Consider the following 14,452-nt stretch of genomic DNA (forward strand, 5'->3'; position numbering starts at 1 on the left):
GCTTATTTATCAGCAGTAGTTATCTTTTTCACTCATTTGTTCACTTATACAACAAAAATAGAACCCCTACTACATGCCATATACTTTGGATCCAAAATATAAAAAAGACAAAGTCAGTCTAATAATGAGAACAGACAAGCATAGTACAATGACTAGAGTGCAGTATATCAGAGAACAATGTAGGCCTCCCAAAGAACAGGGACATATTTCCATATTTGCCATTCAGAATTTCACCCTGAACACTTAATGCAACACCTGACATATAATAGGTGCTCATTAAATGAGTGCTAAATGATGTGTCTATGTGTCCAATGCACAGTGTGCTATATAGCAAGGAAGCAGGACACATAATCAGACAGGGTTGGTGGGTGAGGAAGGTTCAGCTGAGTTTTGTGTTCATACATAGAGTGACAGCATCTGCCTGATAATGTGATTTTCTGCAGCAGTGCTCATCTGCTTGATTATAAGTGGAATCATTGGATGATTTGGATGATAAAAAATAAGTTTCAGAAGGCAAAATATACAGGCGTAGGGAGGCAAGAGCCTTTCTGGAAAGTGACTGAAATAAATAACCATAAAGTCTAGGAAGGCGAGCTGGGAGCTGTGGCTCATACCTATAATCAATCCCAGCACTTTGGGAGGCTGAGGCAGGCAGATTGTTTCAGCCCAGTAGTTCAAGACCAGCCTGGGGAACATAGGGAGACCCCATCTCTACAACAAATACAAAATTTACTTGGGCATGGTGGTGTGTACCTGTAGTCCCAGCTACTCAGGACGCTGAGATGGAAGGATTGCTTGAGCCCATGAGGTTGAGGTTGCAGTGAGCTGTGATCATGCCACTGCACTCCAGTCTGGGTAACAGAGCGAGACTCTGTCTTAAGAAAGAAAGAAAAAATCTAGGTGGGTAGGGAAGAGAATAAAGAAGCTCCAAGGGAGTGAAAATAGAGTGCTCAAAGCACCAGAGGTCTCAGTGAAATTCAAAGACTAGAGAGTAGGAATAAGAATGAGGAAATAGGACCCATAGGTGAATATTGATGTACAAAGCTAAGATATTGATGTTTAAGATTTCAGAAATAGACCTGTTCAGGGTAATGTTTATTTCCAGTGGGGATGCTGAAGTGGGGTGGAGGCCATTTAATTAGAGAAGATCAAAGCAGTCTGTAATGCTTGGGTGGCCGATGGGGTCATCCTTGCTGTGTAGGACAATGGCAACAGGAGTAGCAGTGGAGGAGAAGAGCCAGAGGCCAGAGACCTCAATGGAGCAGTGGCAGGGGCCATCAGTGAACGACAGCATTAGAGAGGGGTAAGCTTCACTAGGGTTCCTCCAGAAAGCAGAGCCTGAGGCGATGGATTGCATGCAGTTAGTGGATTTGAGGAAAAGATCCTAGTGAGTAGGAGTGGGGAAATGGGGAGATTGAAACAAGGAAGGCAAAAAAGTTAATGCACAGGTATGCTCTTGAGTGATCTCTACTGTGATTGAATAGGGTTCTATCTTGCCTTCAGAAACTTCTGAAATGCCATGTAAAATGAACCTCAGAATTTGTCCACCTTCTTCTTCCACTTAAGGGGGAAGTCAAGGATTGTCTTAGTGGGGCTTGAACTCTTTCTTGTGAGGCTGCAGCAGTGTGAGTGCCAGGCAGCTTTCCACAGGTGTCCCACCCTACGGCCTCTGAGAAGCCCCAGGTAAAAATCAGATGATAACAAGGTGCAGCTGAAGCAACATGCTGTCAGGTTTACACCTGCCTGGAGCTGGTTGTCACTACAGTGGCTGGAGTAAAAGCTAGGCAGAGATAATGTAAGATGGGGCACCAGAAGAGTCTGTTACAATGGGTAAAGGAGTCATTGTAAGCAGCAGGTAGGAGCAAATAGAAAGCCAGTGTAGGCACAGGCATGAAGTTACTGTAGATGGTTGGCATTAATGACCAGAGTCCAGTTGGAGCCTTGTCCTAGAACTCCAAAAGAGTGTGGATGAAAAGTCATCTTGCAGCTGAGAAGGACCCAGTTCCAAGGAAGGGGGCTAGACAGGAAGATCGATGCTCACTTGGGCTTCCAGGTGTCTACCCCGAGTGTGTTTAACCAGATATAGAGCATGGCTGCTTGGAAAAGCAAGCTGTGGCCTACTCAATGGCATCAATATATCAGGAGATACAATATTTGAGTGCGTAGAAGTCTGTTCTGAATATGGAAGGAGAGAGAGAGAGTGTGTGTGTGTGTGTGTGTGTGTGTGCGCGTGAGAGAGAGAGAGACTAGAAAAAGAAATAAGGTGGCACTTTACTCAGCCTTGAAGAACTAACATACAAAGATATAACTTATCTGACCCACTTGGAAGTTTTATTTATAAAAGTAAATTAACAAATTGGCATTCTGATTTAGATATAGCTCTCTTGGGAGTTTGTTTAGCTGGTTAAGCTCCCCTGAGCCTGAACAACCCTGGGCTTGCTAATAAATCAAGTCTAAGGATCTCCAAAGCAGAGGATCACACCCTGGGATTCAGTGACCACAGCAAAGAACTGAGGCCCTATGCAGTATGCAGTCCTAAGTTAGTGTCAAGCTCATTCCCTTCTCTAATATTTTAAAATTCACTTTCTGACTTCAACACACTATTTCTGTTACATATCACTGTATGAAAATAAAATAATGTCTCTGTGGCTTTGGCTGCATAACAACTTACCCCCAAACTTAAAACAACCCACATGTATTGTCTCACAGTTTCCATGGGTCAAGGGTCTGGGCAGGTTTAGCAAGTTCCTGCACTTCAGGGTCTCTTACAGACTTACAGTCAAGGTGTCAGCTGGGATGTAGTGATCTTAAGGTTCAGCTGGGCAAGGATCTATTTCCAGGCTTATATGGTGGTTGGCAAGATTGAGATCCCTGTGGACTGTTGGACTGAGGGTCTCAGTTTCTTGCTGGCTGTTGGCTGGAAGTCTGCTTCAGTTTCATGCCACATAGGCAGCTCCAACATGGCAACTTGCATCATCAAAGCCAGCAAGGGAGAGAGTCTGTTAGCAAGAGGAGATTGCAACGTTTTGGCACTTAATCAGTGAAGTGACATCCCATCATCCATCTTTGCCACAATCTGTTGGTAGAAGAGAGTCACCAGACAAACCCACATTCAAGAGAATGGGATTATACAAAGGTCCATATACCACGAAGCAGGATCATTGGGGACCATCTGAGAGGCTATCCACACCACTGTGTATCATCATAATGGAGACTGTGGCTCATTGAGGATACAAGCTAAGCTGCTTGGATATAGAAGTCCAAAAGCAGTGGCTTAAATGGGATAGAAGTTTCGTTGTCTCTCTTTAATAACAGGCCAGAGATCTGCAAACAGTGCAGGGTGGAGGGGTAGCTGTAGTTCCTTTTATCCTGTGGCTTATCCCTTCCTCAGAATGCTGTTTAAATCCCCATGAAGCAAACTGATTTACCATCTCATTTTCATTCTAATCCCCGGGAATTAAAAAGAGGAAAATAAGAACTTAATCAAATTTATTTTAAGGATGTAATGCAACAGGGAAGTTTTGCAGGTCACTTCTACTTGCATCGCGTTGGTGAGAACTTGGGCACATGATCACCTATAACTAAAAGGAGGCTCTTGCTGGTCATCCATGGGCCCTGTCAAAACTTGACAGAAGGGGTCCTATTAAAGGAAGATAATGGGGAACAATCAGCAGACTCCACCACTGTGGCTAAGGATGAAGGGAGAGTTAAACATTTAATTTGTTACTTTCAGGTCATGCAACAGATGTTTCTTTGTCCCAACTCTGACACTCTCTTCTTATCTATCATGGCCACCTAGAAAATACTATATGCTGGCAGGCACAGCTGCCAATCTGAGATGAGCAATTTTCTGCTTGGTTAAAATATTAATTCCAGTCCTGATGAGGGTCAAATAAGTGAGGTATTTTCCCAAACTAGAAAGAAAAAGTGCATTACAGATGACCGACCTCAAGCTCTGTTACAAGCTGGACCTTGTATAGCTATACTTTGCTATTTAAACATCTTAAATGCTAAAATTCAAACTTATAAATAAAATATTCAAATTAGTGGACAATTCCTAAGAGAACTCTTCACTTTTTATACATTTCAACACCGTAGTTGTCAAATCATGAGAACCCCTTGTGCATTTGTTTTAAAAGATTAATTTATTGAAAAAGAAAAACTCTGCATCCCTGTATTGATATAAAACAAACTGGTGCCTGGTAAATTCTGTTAGAAATACAAGCACTGATAAGGCTGTGATTGCCATGTTGTCAGTGTCTAAGAGGCATTTCCAACCGCTAGTCGTAGACTAATCCCAGCTAACAGGAGAAGACTGGGGATAATGCCCAGTTTTTTTTTGAGTTTTTCTAACAAATGTGTTAACTCTCAGAAACACACTTACTTTACAGTGTGTAACTTCTTCTTTGTGTAAGAAAGAAAGTCTCTAGGATTTTCTAGGAGGTTTCGGGGTATACGTATATTAAAAATCTTCCTATGCTGTGTCTTTCAATAGTGCCAGCACAGGTCACTCTACAGTTAAAGAATTTCCAAGGACATTATCCATCCCAAAATTTGTCACTAGAACCACTGGCCAGGGTGCAACTGTTGGGCAAATTGGATCCACCAGAAAGTTAGGATAAATAAGTTATTGGGCTAAATTTTTCAAACCTCTCAACTTTCTTATTTAAATAGGTATTTTGGTTTGATGGCATTTTGCCAGAGTTATTAAGAAATTCAGATGCACCTGTGATCTTTCACCTAGTGATTGACAATTTATAATTATATTTCAGATTTTTTTTTCCAAAAAGCAAAATATAGTTTGAATGATATGTCTTCCTTTCTTCTTCTGCTTCCTAGTGTGAAGATTCTCAACATGGAGTCCATGAAATTGCTTTGGGAGTTCTGTAAAACTCTTGCAATTGTTTGTAAAATTTGTATATATGTGTACAGACTCTTAAAAGGGTGTTTGACACTAAGAAGTTTCCAGTGATTGGATGACACAATAGTGAAATAAAACCTAAAAACAAATGACGACAATTGTCATTTATTGGGTAGTTCCTATGTGCGGGGTATTATGCTAAATACTTCACCTAAAATACATCATTCCATCCTCATAACAACCCTATTAAGTATGTAGTAATAGGCCTCATGTGGCGGCTCACGCCTGTAATCCCGGCACTTTGGGAGGCCAAGGTGGGTGGATTGCCTGAGCTCAGGAGTTCAACACCAGCCTGGGCAACATGGCAAAACCCTGTCTCTAATAAAAGTACAAAAAATTAGCCAGGCGTGGTGGTGCACACCTGTCATCCCAGCTACTCGGGAGGCTGAGGCATGAGAATCGCTTGAACTGGAGAAGTGGAGGTTGCAGTGAGCCGAGATCATGCCACTGAATTCCAGCCTGGGTGACAGAGGGAGATTCTGTTTCCAGAAAAAAAGTGGGGGAGAAGGCAAGGCATGTTTTAGCAGTGTCATATGAATAAGGAGTTGGGTTGTACAGATGCACCAAAGAGGAATAAGATCACAAAGCCAAACTTAAGTTTGTACAAAACAGAAGCTCAAGAAGATTCACTGTCATGTGGCTAATAAATAGCACAAGCCAGATTTTAACTCACGGTGTTCTCATGCCAAAGCCAGTGCTCTAATTCTGTGATTCTGTGAGTTCTCGCCTCCTCTGTATTGAGAGGCGCAGGAAGAATTTGCCTTATGTTGATGAGCAGTATCTACACTAAGGGCAAGGGAAAAGTTTTGATTTTTATTTTAGGTTTGGGGGTTGGAGTTTGTCTGTCATTTGTTATTGATTGATTCATTCATTCATTCACACACATATCAAATATTTACTGAGCACCTAGCATATGCTAAGCATAATACCAAGTATTGGGGAACGCAAGATGAAAAGACATGTCCCTGTTCTCAAGAGGTCTAACAGGTTAATGGGGACATAGTCCCACTAATATATAGCGACACCAGAATGCGAAGGAACTAAAGTGAATTTGTGAGGATGCTACAATAAAAACATAGGAAAAGGGGTAATCCCCAGGGGAGTCTGAGATGGTTTAAAGGATAAGAAACCCTTTAAATAAACATTTCAAAAAGAGTAGTGTTTAGGAAGATAAGTAGGGGAAGCTGCAAATGAGAGAGGGGGAGGAGAAAAAAGAGAAAACATGGCATATTTAGGCAGTGTCACATGGCTTGACATTATACAAGCATGAAGAATGAGGAGGATACAGAGGTGTGTTGAGATAGAGTTATAAGGCTGCACTGCAAGACATGCCTATGAAAAGCCAGGCAACATGGATGATAAAGCCGCTGACATCATTTGAGCAGCAGTGACCTGCTTTCATTATTGTGTTAGAAGGATTACTTCAGCAGCACTGGGGAGGAAGGACTGAGGAGGGCTCAGACTGAAGGCTGGTCTACTTACTAGGAAGCTATGGAATGATGTAGGTGACTAGATGGTGTTGCCTTAGACTAGGACAGCGGCAGTGGGGATAGATTTAAAAGAAAATTGGAGTGTAGACTCAGTAGGCCCTGATGGTCAATGCGATATGGAGGATGGGAGGAGGAGGAAAAAGGCTAGGATGACTCCCAGGTGTGTGGCTTATACAGCTGGTAGGTGATGGTGATAATCATGGTCAGGAGCACAGCCAGAGGAACAGATATGGCAAGAAGAGTATCTGAGTTAAGTTTTGGATCTGCTAAATATGAAGTGCCTGTAAGACATCCCATTGGAGAAATCCAAAAGGCAAATCCCTCCCATGCCCCTGAGACTTCAGGCTGCCTCAGCTCCATGGTGGTTTGTGGTGGACTCACAGGAAAAGTCCTCCCCTCAGTTCTGTGTATTCTTTTACCCATAGGCTACTAGAGCAAGGCTGCTTTTGCCCTGAGTCTTAGAGTATCGTGAAAATTGGCTCCTTTGGCATCTGATTCTTTCTAACTCCTTTTTTTCCACAGTGGTTCAGAACCATTCAATGGGACCCAGCAGAGCATTCCCCATGCCACATTCTCTATTGTCCTTTTCTCTTACCCCTGGATTTCCATGTATATTCTCTTCTTTCTTCCTTCACCCAGAACGCCAAAGTCTCTGTGCACATGGATAACAAAACACAAATATATGTCTGGCTGAGTGTAAGGAGATGTTCACATACCCAATATTCATTAAGGAATTCCCCATCTCTGCTACACATATGTATGGAATAAAGCGTAGGAAATGAGTGAAGATGCTGACAGTGGTTATCTCTATGTGGTGCGATGATAAGTAGTTTTTGATGTATTTGTACTTCCCTTTGTTTTTAAAGTCTGCTATTTGTTTAACAACAAAAAACATCAAAAACATTAAAAAAATAGAGTTTGTAATTTCCTCCCATTTGTCCTCAATGCCTGTACCTGAGGTTGTCTCTGTGATAATGAACCGAACCTGCCCCTGGATGCCAACCACTGATCCTGCACACTCCAGTTTTTATTTCTGTTCAGTGCCTGTTCTATGATCAACTGGAAACCACATGTTCAGTGAAAGGCAGAACCCATATGAAAGAGAGCTGATTACTGTGAGCATTCACTGTATTATAGTGAGTGTGAAAAGAGAAGTGTAGCAGGCTGTAATCAGAGTGAAAAGGAAGTTCCATTCCTCATCAGCTGTGACGTCATCGCACATCAAATGGAAACCATGGCAATGAGTCAGTAATGTGAAACCATAGTTGCCAGAATGCTGCAACTAAGAGAGGGTGGAACAATGGAAAGGTAGCAGGAAGGAACAGTGCCACCCAGTACAAATGTCAAACACTGGATCCTGGTGTAATTAAAGCTGGGGCCTCAGGAGATGTGGCAGAGGCTTACAATGGTGCCAGCACCCTGTGCATTACTCACCTGGTGCCTGTCGGGTGACACCTCAGCGTGAACAGGAATATCGCCTGACACCATAGAAACACTGTCTTCTGATTCAGGACTCACCAATGGGGAAGTTAAAAATTAACCATGGCATTTATGCTACCCCTACGCACACCTTCAGACTTCAGAAATGTCTCCCGGCAGAGGCCTCTTTGGCCTGATGGTACTGTACCCTTCATAGAGTTATTATTTTATGGTTTTATTTTTTCACAGCAAACAGCAACACTATTTCTGAACTGTGGCTGTTTCTACAGAAAGGCTGAGTAGTAGGGCCAAGGCTATCTTTTGCCCACTGTCCTGGGACTCTAGGGTATTGTGATAGCCCCAGAAAGTGAGCAGCCCTTCAGTGACTGGACTTCTAGAATCTGCCTTGCCTGCCCTCCAGCTTCCCTGAGCCCCTTCTGACCAGGGTATGTTTACTTCCTCACAGCCACTTCTAGCTGAGTGTTCTATATGCCTAGATTTGGGAACACCAGGAAAGTTTCTCTAATTCTCCAAACAGTTTGACCATGAACTAATTCAGACTTAAAATTCCATAATTAGAGTCACCACTGTCTTTTGACCATAGTTAAAATTCAATCAACTCTACAAGCATATTAATTTTGAACTGATTCTCTAGTTGGGACAATTTTGACCTCCAGGAGATATTTGGAAGTGTCTGGAGACAGCTTGGGAAGGTGCTACTAGCATCTAGTAGGTAGAAAGAAGGACAACCCTTGCAACAAAGAATTAACCAGCCCGGCTGAGGTTGAGAAACCCTGCTCTAGTCAATGGATGTCGCCTCTGCATTTTCAGTCACATTAATATTATTTCAAAGAAAAAAATGCAATTAACCCTAAAATGAAAGTATTAAGCCTTGTCAGTTATCTATAGTGTGGTATGAATACGTTTAACAGATCCTTTGGGAGAACAGTTTTAATAAGTGGAGGAATACTATTTGGATGCTGGTGAGGAGTGAGGAGTGAGAGTGGGTGGAAACCATTCAAAATTGAAACTTACAGGTGAAATATCACTTTCCCGGAGATAGATGCCAAAGGATTACTCTCTGATTATTTGGTTTCTTCTTCTAATGCAGTTGGTTAGTTTAGCAGCGTACACATCAAAATCCCCTTAGAAGCTATTTAAAAATTAATATGCTTAGTCCCCATCCCCAAAATATGTTTAGGGCTTGGGTGTGTGCTTTTAAGGCACTCTGCAGGTGACGATGATGTACACTCTTGGTTTCCAGACACTGTGCTAAACACAATTAGCTGGTTAGGCCACCATGCTACATTTTCCCATTTTCCTTTGGAAACATGGAAGCCCCATTTTAAAAGAACGACCCATGATTATTCTGCTGCATGGCCCTGTAAATTAAGATGGAAAGGCCCTTCCTGTCCCGGCTTGAATCCTCTTGTCTTGAGAAATAATAACCCCCCAGGGCCATCTCCATTAAGTTTCCATTACCAGGCCCTGCAGCAGAGGCAGTGTTACCAGAAATACAACTTCTACTCAGAACAATTTCTGAATCCTGAAGATTGAACATGGCTGAGAGGAGGAGCACCTCTCTGGGCTCTCAGTAGCTTGTTCATTACACAGGGTTTCAGAATTTCAAAACGACTCACTTGCCCTTTAAAAAATGTCCTCTTTTATGTATGCGCTCACTCATTCCATCAGTCAGCCAACAGCTGTATTTTAGACTCCTTGTCCATAAAATTATGCCATGTGTATTTGAGATCATGATATTACAAAAATAGTTTCCTAGGAGGAACTCACAGTCTATTGGGGCAAGAAATGAAACAAAAACCATGTAAAGCTGAAAAAACAAATAGAATAAAAGAGAAAACACTTAGACTCTGTTCAACAAGTCATTTATCTTTTGGTCCCAATTTCCTCGTCTGTATGACAATGAGGTTGGATTAAATGGTCTTTAAAACCCCTTCCAGCTTTCAAATTCTCTAAATCTACAATGCTGTGTGTTTGACCTAGTGTGTGTGTATTTATTGATAGAGTTGTAGCCCCAAGAAGGATGTCAAATAAGGGAACGAAACACCCTCAAGAGAGATACCTCCAAAGCTCACCTATAGATGTCAACCTCTGCCAGTCCTTTGGGATGAGGTCATGAATGCCTTTCTCTAATGGAAAGCTTTGCCTTCTGTAGTTCGTGAGTCAGTTGTGACATGGACAGCATATAGTCCTTCAACCTCAGCCCGCTCACTGGTGGGATATGACCTATTCGATTCCGCTGCCTCAGATATATGGGCTATCACGATCCTAAGTGCCTGCACACCTACCCACCCCTGACCTGCCTGCCCTGCTTAGGATTAACTCAGTCTGGAAGGCTTAGCTTTGCTTTCGCTTTGTTTTCTTCCATTTGTTCATCCACTAACCATTAGGTGCATGCATGTTCATATCAGGCACTACCCTTGGCACCCAGATACAGACATAGACATAAGGAGCAGGCCCTGCCTCGCAGAGCCCACAGTCCAGCTCTGCCTACCCCTGGGCTTTGGGCAGGGCTCAAAGCCCACTTTGTTGGCTGGGATTCTGCTGTGGAGGAATGAATGCCCAGAACCTCACGGTCAAGGCTTTGGCTGACTCTCCTAATTTGCCAATTAGACCCCTGCCGATATGGACGCCTGTCTATATCTCACACTAGTGCGCCTTTCTCTTTTCTTCTGGACCCTCTGCATGGGTCTCCCCAAATCCATGTGGTCGACTGACATCTCCCCGCACTGGACCCTGTCTGGTCCTGGTTTCTTCCACTAGTACGCTACTCTGTTCTTGAAATGTCAGCTGTAGCCAATTCCACCTGAGTAATGACAGGATGGAAGAATCAAGTCACCCTCACTGCCCCAGGCCTTCATAACTGGGAACATTTTTATTCAATATGTTCTTAAAGCATCTTGTTTGAAAGGTGTCACAATTAAAAACAGGAGCCTTTTAAACAGATGTAGTAATGGAGCATTAATGGCATCTAAGTGATTGCTCAGAGAGTTTCCCCCACATACAAATGTCTAGAGCCATATTTTGCAAAAACTGAGTAATGGGAAATGTTCTGCCAAGACTCATCAGTTTGCTCTTTCTCTGCAGTCATGCTGCCAGTGCAAGGATGATGCTGGAGCCAGACAAACCCAGCTTCCCTTGGAAATATCAATTCAAAGTTTCTGTTATCTGTCCCTCTGCATTCCTCTCTCCCACATCACCCCCATCCTAGTAGGAGTTTAATATGCAGTACATATGTGTTTCTCTTTTGCTGGGGTTGGGGCTTTGCTCTGGAGCTTGTAAGTCTGCCTTGCAAACATATGGGCAAATCCTCCCTTTCCAGCCTCCTCTATGCCCAGAATCCCCTCCAGCATGGAGAGGGAAGGCAACACAAGCTCACACCACAATATGGAGATGTTTATCCAGAGTCACTGGCTTAGTCTCCACTCCAAACCCCTAAACACACTGTCAGCGAAAGGTCAGTCTCAGTTTTCTTTAAGCAAGGAGACTTTGAAGCTGCTATTTCCCAATCCAAGGAATTCCAGAGGAAAGTTGCAATGGAAATTGCTGTGACCAACGCAGCAGGCTATTAATAACATTTTAAAGTCAACGAGCATGTCGTCATTGGCTCTCATATCATTTCTTTCAATCCCCACGGTCCCACCCACTACCAGATGGGTAGAATCTCAAGTCCTGGGCTGGTAACCCATGGTTCCCTCCTCACCACTGAAAGTTACAACAAAGACACAAGGAACTGTTAAAGAACCTCTACATAATAACCTCCCTCAAACTCCCAAAGTATATGCTAAATTCCAAGTCATCACTAGCCAACCTAGAGAAGGAGGAAAGCCAACTGTTAACTGGAGCTCAATAGCTAGATTTCCAAAAAGTCTTTAGCCAATTCTGTCTGTCTTTCCTCTCTCATTTTCCCCCATGGGCAAAATGAGAATAATACTTTACCTGCCTAGTACATATAACTAAGATTTGAGAAGTGCTTTGAGATCCACAGATGGGCAAAAGCTAACACTCTGGAGCCCTCCCATGGGCTGGGTCTTCACTGGCATTCCTCATACCTGCCTTGTAAATTAGACGTCATCTCCAGTTTTCAAATGAGGAAATCCCATTCCCAAGACCCCAAGAATTTGACCCAAGTCACACAATTGGTAAACTGAGCTGGGAATCTAATCTAGAATCTTGTAACTCCAAAGGCTAATAGCTGAAATAATTTAATTTCCCCTAAAAGTGGCATATGTACTTTTATAAATTTATTTATTCAATAAAATAATTCTTAAGCACCTACTACATGCCAAATATTTGTGATAAACCAATGAAGAAATTAAACAAAATTCTTGGCCTCATAGAGGTTATCCTCTAGGGAGCAGAAACGAAGGAAGATATTTCAGGGTTCTTTTTGCTTAAAACTCCAAAATGTGTATTGCTATTGAAAACACAAATAGACACTATAAAAAGTGCTGCATGAAGAATGCGATATTCCTAAATGAAGCTGAATTGGTTACAATGATCAAATCCAGGAAATTTGGCCATTAAAATAAGAAACCATAATAGTGAAGAAATGGATTTCCATTCCTATAGTAGATGGCTGACAATTGTTGAAATTCTGTATCATCAGTCAGCTTTGTAAACCAAAACAATTTAAAGGATGAAGTGTCTGTCAGTTGATGATTTCTTGCCATAACATTCAAAGGTTTGTATTTCTACACATATTTCATAAATAAAGACAAAAGTTTTCCAGGGGATGAATTGCTCAAAGTCACTCAGAGATCATTTCTATAATGGCAAAGTGCAGTCCTGAGTGGAAAATTAAATGACAGATTTACCAGCGGAGATGTGAGAAAAATTTGATGAATGCTACAAGACATGCTCTTTTTAAAAAAATTTCATTTTAAGTTTCTGGGTACATGTGCAGGATGGGCAGTTTGTTACATAGGTAAACATGTGCCATGGTGGTTTGCTGCACCTATCAACCCATCACCCAAGTATTAAGCCCAGCATGCATTAGCTATTTATCCTGATGCTCTCCCTCTCCCTGACCCCCAACAGACCCCAGGGCCTTGTTCTCCTCCATGTGTCTATGTGTTCACATTGTTCACCTCCCTCTTATAAGTGAGAACATGTGGTGTTTGGCTTTCTGTTCCTGCATTAGTTTGCTGAGGATAATGGTTTCCAGCTCCAACCATGTCCCTGCAAAGGACATGATCTCATTCCTTTTTATGGCTACATAGTACTCCATGGTATATATGTACCACATTTTCTTTATGTAGTCTAACATTGATGGGTATTTGGGTTGATTCCATGTCTTTGCTATTGTGAATAGTGCTGCAATGAACATATGCATGCATGTGTCCTTATAATAGAATGATTTCTATTCCTTTGGGTCCATACCCACTAATGGGATTGCTGTGTCAAATGGTATTTCTGGCTCTAGGTCTTTGAGGAACGGCCACACTGTCTTTCACAATGGCTGAACTAATTTATATTTCCACCAACAGTGTAAAAGCGTTCCTATTTCTCTGCAGTCTCGCCAGCATCTGTTGTTTCTTGACTTTTTAATAATTGCCATCCTGACTGGCATGAGATGATATCTCATTGTGGTTTTGATTTGAATTTCTCTAATGACCAGTGATGTTGAGCTTTTTTTCATATGTTTGTTGGCCACATATATGTCTTCTTTGGAGAAGTGTCTGCTCATGTCCTTTGCCCAATTTTTAATAGGGTTGTTTGTTTTTTTCTTGTAAATTTGTTTAAGTTTCTTGTAGATTCTGGATATTAGACCTTTGTCAGATGGATAGATTGCAAACATTTTCTCTCATTCTGTAGGTTGTCTGTTCGCTCTGATGATAGTTTCTTTTGCTATGCAGAAGCTCTTCAGTTTAATTAGATTCCATTTGTCAATCTTTGCTTTGTTGCAATTACTTTTGACGTTTTCATCATGAAATCTTTGCCCGTGCCTATACAACACATGCTTTTAACTTTCTCTGCTTCAAGCAATAGGAGTGAGCATTAAGTAACACCTATGTGATGATCCTACAGAAGTCAGACTTTCCCTCTTAAAAGCTCTGGTTTCTCCTCTAGAATGGATAGTTCTGATAATAGGAGTCCTAGAAGGTGGGCCACCTAGTTTTTCTTTACTGCTCAGCAAAGAAATGACAAATGACTCAGTATCCAGAACGTGAAGTTGTGGCCCACATTCTAGGACTCCTATTATTGCAACTTTTCATTCTAGAGGAGAAGCCATAGCTTTAACAGGGAAAGTCTGACTTCTATAGGATCTTCATCTAGGCATCACTTATCCTCACTCCTATTGCTTGAAGCAGACAAAGTTAAGAGCATGTCTTATAACATTCATTAAATTTTTCTCACACCTCTGCTGGACCATGTAACTTTACTTCACCAGAGCATGTAAAGATCCAAAAAATGTTAGGCAATTGTTTTGATGATCATTTTACTTTTGGCTGTTGTAATGAGTGTTTACCTGCAAGTGGTACCACTAGTGGTTCAAATTCTGACTCTGTCACTTAGCAGTTGTGTCATTTTGGATAAATTACTTAACTTCTATATGTCTCGGTTTCTTCATCTAAAAAGTAGGGATAAAAATAGTACC

General features: G+C 41.9%; 1 long non-coding RNA gene across 1 annotated transcript; it reads right to left on the reverse strand.

Moving 5' to 3' along the window:
• Window positions 1-3,473: 3,473 nt before the first annotated feature.
• On the reverse strand, window positions 3,474-7,608 carry LOC129013540 (uncharacterized). The gene is made up of 4 exons (XR_008493975.1): window positions 7,366-7,608; window positions 7,007-7,063; window positions 5,595-5,707; window positions 3,474-3,640 (listed from the first exon to the last, which is right to left on the reverse strand). It is a non-coding gene; the product is annotated as an uncharacterized LOC129013540 (long non-coding RNA).
• Window positions 7,609-14,452: the final 6,844 nt, after the last annotated feature.

Source organism: Pongo pygmaeus, chromosome 1 (assembly GCF_028885625.2).
Source record: "Pongo pygmaeus isolate AG05252 chromosome 1, NHGRI_mPonPyg2-v2.0_pri, whole genome shotgun sequence".
In the NCBI taxonomy this organism is placed as follows: Eukaryota; Metazoa; Chordata; class Mammalia; order Primates; family Hominidae; genus Pongo; species Pongo pygmaeus.